A 6,000-nucleotide genomic window follows, 5' to 3' on the forward strand; every position below is an offset into this window, starting at 1 on the left:
ACATAATTTCCTTGAAGCAATTTCAACGAACATCAGGTAACGCCATTAATCGAGTGTGTTGCCAAATGACACAAATAAGTTTACGTAACTTTACTGGAATTATATTGATAATAATATACGGAAAATATGCTCAAAATTTAATTAAAGCAATTATTTTTAATTTAAGATTAATTTTATTCAAGCAATTATTTTTATTTAAGTAAATTATGTTAAGTATTATATACGAAACTAAAAACATCAATCGGAAGAAAATAGACACTCGCGCTGCGTTCTTTTACGTCACAGGAGCGCGTGCTGAAAGCAGCAGATTAAAAATTCGCCTTTTCATTTCTACAAAATCGAAATATTATAATAATATTTTAATTAATTAAATATTATTATTTTATATACTTCCACTTGAAAATTAATTATTTTTATATAAAGGAATAATATAAATTAATAATAAAATTTCCTTAAGCATTTTCATCGGTGAAATAAAAGATTGCGCGTGCGCTGTGGTTGTTTACGTTTATTATCTTTAAAAATATGATTTTCCTTCTTTTCTTTTAGAATTGAAAGATTTTCCCTTTCTATCTACAAATCGAAGTTGTAGTTTTTTTTCTTTCCCGATTCATTCTGATAAGCCACATTGTATAAAAGATAGTATTGTCTTCTAGATAAGGGTGTGTGGTGTTGACGTCACAGGCGCATAAACTGTTGCACTCTTCAAAGAGGCAGATGCGCTTGTGGAATAATTGATAAATGGGATGAGGAAACTCGCAAACGGGTATCCCTTATCACATGTAGCACACTGCTGGTTGGAGGCGATATGTGAATCTCAGGATGCCACATTTGAAATCATGGCTCAGTTATGTGAAATTAGCTGCCTAGAGCATCCTAAAGGTATAGGAAAATAAGTTAATCAACTCGCACTGTTTGCAAATTACCTAAAAGTATTTACAGAGTTCATTAATTTTAAGTTTATGATTGATTTGCTGTCACAGATAGTTGATCTGGTCAGTTGCTTGACAAAGTTGACCTTTGTCAAGCAACTCACCAGGGTTAGATTCATACAAGCAGCTTTGGATTCACTACAAATCTGAAATCCCTCCTACCATGGAATATTATTCCTACTTCGGAGATGGTGTTTCTCACTTCTCTTTAATTGGAACACGCGGCATGTGTAATATTGTACTCTGACTTTATCACTTGGTGACTTGTAGGTGTTGAACAATATTGGTGTCTACACACACAGTTCGAAGGTTTTAATCTGACGGTATTTAGTAAGAAACTAGTGGTGCTTCTACTGCTTTCTTGACCACTCTGCCTTGTTTTGATTAGCAACCTTCATCACTCACTCAGATATCCTTCTGTTATAAATTTATGGTGGATTCTGCCTCTCCCTTTCAGCAACTAAAACGGATCGGCCTGCAGTGGATCCGTTTGGGGACTCATACGAAAAAACATTGCACAAAACCGCAACAAAGAGGAAACGAAACGAAAGCAACATGCGTGAAACGTATTATATCACCCTGTTCAGTTCATTTTTCGATAATTATGTATTAACGTCTACCTTGGCTGGTAGCACAGTTGGTATAATCATAGTCCTCCACACACCGATTTGAAAAGACCCGAGTTCGAATCACATCCACAACGAGATGAATTTTTATAGGCCTTTTCACTACGTGGCTGAGTTAGTTAGTCACAGATGAGGATAACATGTTTTTTTCTCCTGTAAACTCGGGTTTTTCATCCAGCAAACAGCAAATCGACCATAAAGTACACGAAATTTACAGACATATACAATGCAATATGGTCTAAGTCGCCGATGCACATAAATCCTATAACAACAAAAACATTAAATCGTGAAATTCTCTTGTGAATGCGTCAAGGAAAAGTTAATAATTCAAAGACTTTTCATTTAATCATGTTTCAACGAATAATATAAATCGTCTCTAATTCTTTCAACTTCTTAGTTAAACTTTCACGATTTCAGTAATAAATTTTAAGTTTTGGTATAGAAGTTAAATAGTTTGACGTAGATTCTTTTCTGCTTATAAAATTCTTATTTGATTTAATCTTTTAAAGCACTCAAATTTTGAAATTTTTTGTGTGCCTGAGTGTCTGGACGATTTGATTAGATTGGTTCCATATATTTTTATTCAATCAAGCCAAAATTCTGAATGGATTGGATATTTTATTTGTAATTCGCTTTTCGAAGACAATACTATATTATAATTATCAGAAAAGTAACTGCTTAAAAGTATTGACCATAGTGTCTGGAGAGAGAGAGAGTCTGGAAGTGATATTTATTTAGCTAGTATTGACTTTATTTTCTTTTCTTTTGTAGATCGGTAGAGGCTGATCGTACACGAGATGAATCACTGCCGATTTGCGCATGTGTTCCAACCTGTTGTTGTAAAAAATCCTATTAATTAATCTACAAAAAGCTGTTTTTGAAAACATTTCTGATCAAATCAAATGTATCCCAACATTACCAGACTCCAACAATTTTCAGGTCGTTGCGTTTCGTGCCAAGGCCAGATTTTCTAATGCGCTCTATCGATTAAAGGTTGAGGAGATAGATAGGACTTGTTAAATATTGACTTGAATTATCGTGCATTACAGTTTTAGAGAAATACACTCCGGCCTAAAAGATTTGGAATCACGTTTCATTTTTATTAATTTTCAAAGTTTTTGTTTAAATAGGACCAACTTGTTTACCATTTTTTTTAAATATTTCCTATTATGTATAAAAATCAAAAAACAATTATATTTAAGAAATATTCAAGAAATTTCTAGAACATTCTAGAATATTTCAGAAAGATGGAGAATGTGGTAGAAGGTTGTAAATGATTCTTATGTATAATGGAAAGTGGGAGTACTCTTTCAATATCAAAGAATTTTGTAGATGATTCCAGAGGGTTTAGAATAAAATAAATTGAAGAGTATGAGCGGTAACTTATATAAATGAACACCCGTCATTCAGGAAGAGCGTTTGGTGTAAGTTCTATGTGTTTCTTGAAAAACATGGTAAGAAATAAGGAAATTAGTGTTGAATAAAGAAATGATATTATAACTCTGTATAAAGAAACTTATTACAATGAAAAGTATTGGCAAACAAAAAGGCGTTTAATTTAGAGGAGTACAAACTATCATTCGATTATTCAAAGAGAGTAGCAGTTTAGAGAAGAGACCCCGACCAGGATAATCGCGCGTAACAACGGAAGCACAATATTAAACCATAACACTGATTTCTAAACACAACAACGACTTGCTGCGCTTGAAATCCGAGCTGAGTTCAATAGGAACAGAGAAACTCCCGTGTCTACATCCACTGTGAAATTCGTCTTAAACAAGCAGGACTTCATGGTCGTGTAGAGGTCTGAAAATCCTTATTAAAACAGGAAAATCGAAAGAAGCGGTTGGCTTGAGCTAAGAGCCATCAACATTGGATAATTAAAGAGAGGAAAAACCTACTGTTGACAAATGAATCTAAATTTGAAAATTTTGACTTAAAGCATAGCGTTTAGGTGAGACGATTAGCTGAAGAAGAATGGTGCCACATTGTTAATGCTTACAGTCAAGCATGGTGGTGGTTCCATCATCATCTGGGTTGCTTCTATTTTTCTGGAGTTAGTGACATTGTCAGAATTGAAGGAATTTTAAGAAAAGAAGGCTATAAAAACATTCTTGAACACAATACAATATCCCCTGTACTTCGACTTTATGGAAGAAATTTAATATTACAACAAGACAATGACTCGAACAACTCCAAGCTGTGCAGGGACTTTTTAGAAACTGAACAACAGGAAGAGGTAATGAAAATTATGGTGTGACCACCACAGTTGCCTGAATTAGACCCAGTAGGACTTTTATGGACCTATGACTTGAAGGTGTAGATGAACATCCATTCATCTAAACCTTCAAGTCTTTTAAGGTGCAAAAAATTTATGGGAAATACTTTGCAAATCGCTTGAAATAATGTTAGTCATGATGATTATAAAATTTATCGCCAGGATGCCACGTTTGTGTAAGAAAGCGATAAAATCTCGTGAGGAATATTTTGATGAAAAATCAATACAGTTGTTAAATTAATCATTTCACTATATTTTTGCTGTAAATGTTTCAATGCTTTAAAATTCTTAAAATACTTTGCAGTGTGATGTTTTTTTTATATTAATGCTTAGATTGCCACAGTTAATTCCAAAAAATTAACGAAAACTGTTGTCATACTCTATGATTCCAATCATCTTAAGCGGGTGTGTACATACAAAGAATGCTGTTCCAAAGAACAGAAGTAGAAGGTGTAAATGAGAGGAGGAAAAGTTACTTCTGTGAGTTTCGAGTTGGACAATGAATGGATGTTGACTAGTCGAGGAGTGTGTTCGGATTAGTGTGGAAAAATGATTTGGACTTACAGATCACTATTCAGCAACCGTGTTCTATAGAAAGGGCATACAGCAGATACTTGAATGTTTGTGTGACAGAGAGAGTGTGTAGAGAGTTTGCAGAGAAGTGCTCATTGACTAACCTGACTGCCTTCTTTGAGACAGAACGTAGGAGCATGAGAGAGGTTTTGACGGCACAGCATTTGAGATTTGTGAAGATTCGAGAGCTATTTAGAATAAAAGTAACGCCGAGAAAGAAAATAAAACCGAGTTTTAGATGCAGAGAAAGCAATATTTGTGATGTTCTAATGCCAAGAGAGATTAGAAAACAGGGAAATCACAATCGGAATATGTGACATTGTGTAGAAATATGAGCAGTCGGCTCTTCTTGCGAGAAATAAGACAGGCCGAGTTTTAAAAGGATTTAATTTAATTAACTTTTCTTCTTTTTAGTAGAGAATTGTCTCGAGTCCAGCCTTTAAATAATCATTATGTAGTGGAACAGCTAATGACAGTAGAGAAAAGGATATCTACAATCATCTGCAGTGAATAGTCAGAATAAAAAGGGCTACCCAATTGCAAAAAAGACAATATAAACCATAAATTGGCGGGCATTGATCAGAGGATAAGTTTTCATAGCGTAAGAACAGTTAACGGATTCATCCATTACTCTGGAGAGAATTGAGGTAGGCACAATGGGACCACTAGTAGTAGGAAGGGATCTATTCCTTTCGTTAGGGCTTGACTGGATATAAGCAGTTTTTCAATGCTGTTTACAGGAAATACAGTAATGCTTGTTCTCTTTCTCACTTAATTTTTAATATTGGTTTTTATTCAAGTTTTTTTCTATACATACAGACCAAAACGAATTCAACTGATCCCCAGGTTGACCTATTTCTGTATTTTTAAATGTAATGGTTAAAGTCTGAATGTTATAATATAATAAAGTAAGTAACTTCACAAGTTTCCATCAGGTTTCTAATTCTGATGCCCAAAACATTTCACAACCTCTAATTTAGCAATCTTCACCCATGTGCGAGCTTTACTCGTACGTGATTTACTGGACCACGGCAAAGTATGTGATTTGATGCTATCTTCATATATTAAGCTTAGGTTTAGTCAAAGTTAATCCTAATCCATAAATTGGAAAATTAAATTCCAGAATTCATAAGCCTTCCTCATCTTCTCGGATGGATCTTGCATTTCCTATTTAGACTTTTATGTTTTTTTATCGCCATTACAGACAACAAAACATGAAGATTAGATTTCCAATCAACTTAGTGGTTCTATTTTGGATCTTCTGTTTACTAACTGTTTCAGAGATGACGTCACTGCGTCATAATTCATTTTAGTCAACGTCCAGCTCATCGGACCTCACCAAAGCAGATATTAAATGCAATAATGCGTTAACTTCTCTGATGATGTCCTTAGATCATTATATTACTGTTAGCGGCATGGTACTCTACAGGATCAACAACATTTCAAATTTTACACTACAGTGAAAGTAATCTCGTAATTTATTCTTTTAATTAATTTAAAATTAAAATAACCTAAATTCATTTTATTCCCCAAGTAGTAGAAAAGTAGTACCCAACGTTGTTTCATTGCGGAAAAGAGCCAGAAGAAATTC

This window comes from Mastigoproctus giganteus, chromosome 8 (assembly GCF_048544385.1).
Source record: "Mastigoproctus giganteus isolate SK-2022 chromosome 8, ASM4854438v1, whole genome shotgun sequence".
NCBI lineage: Eukaryota > Metazoa > Arthropoda > Arachnida > Uropygi > Thelyphonidae > Mastigoproctus > Mastigoproctus giganteus.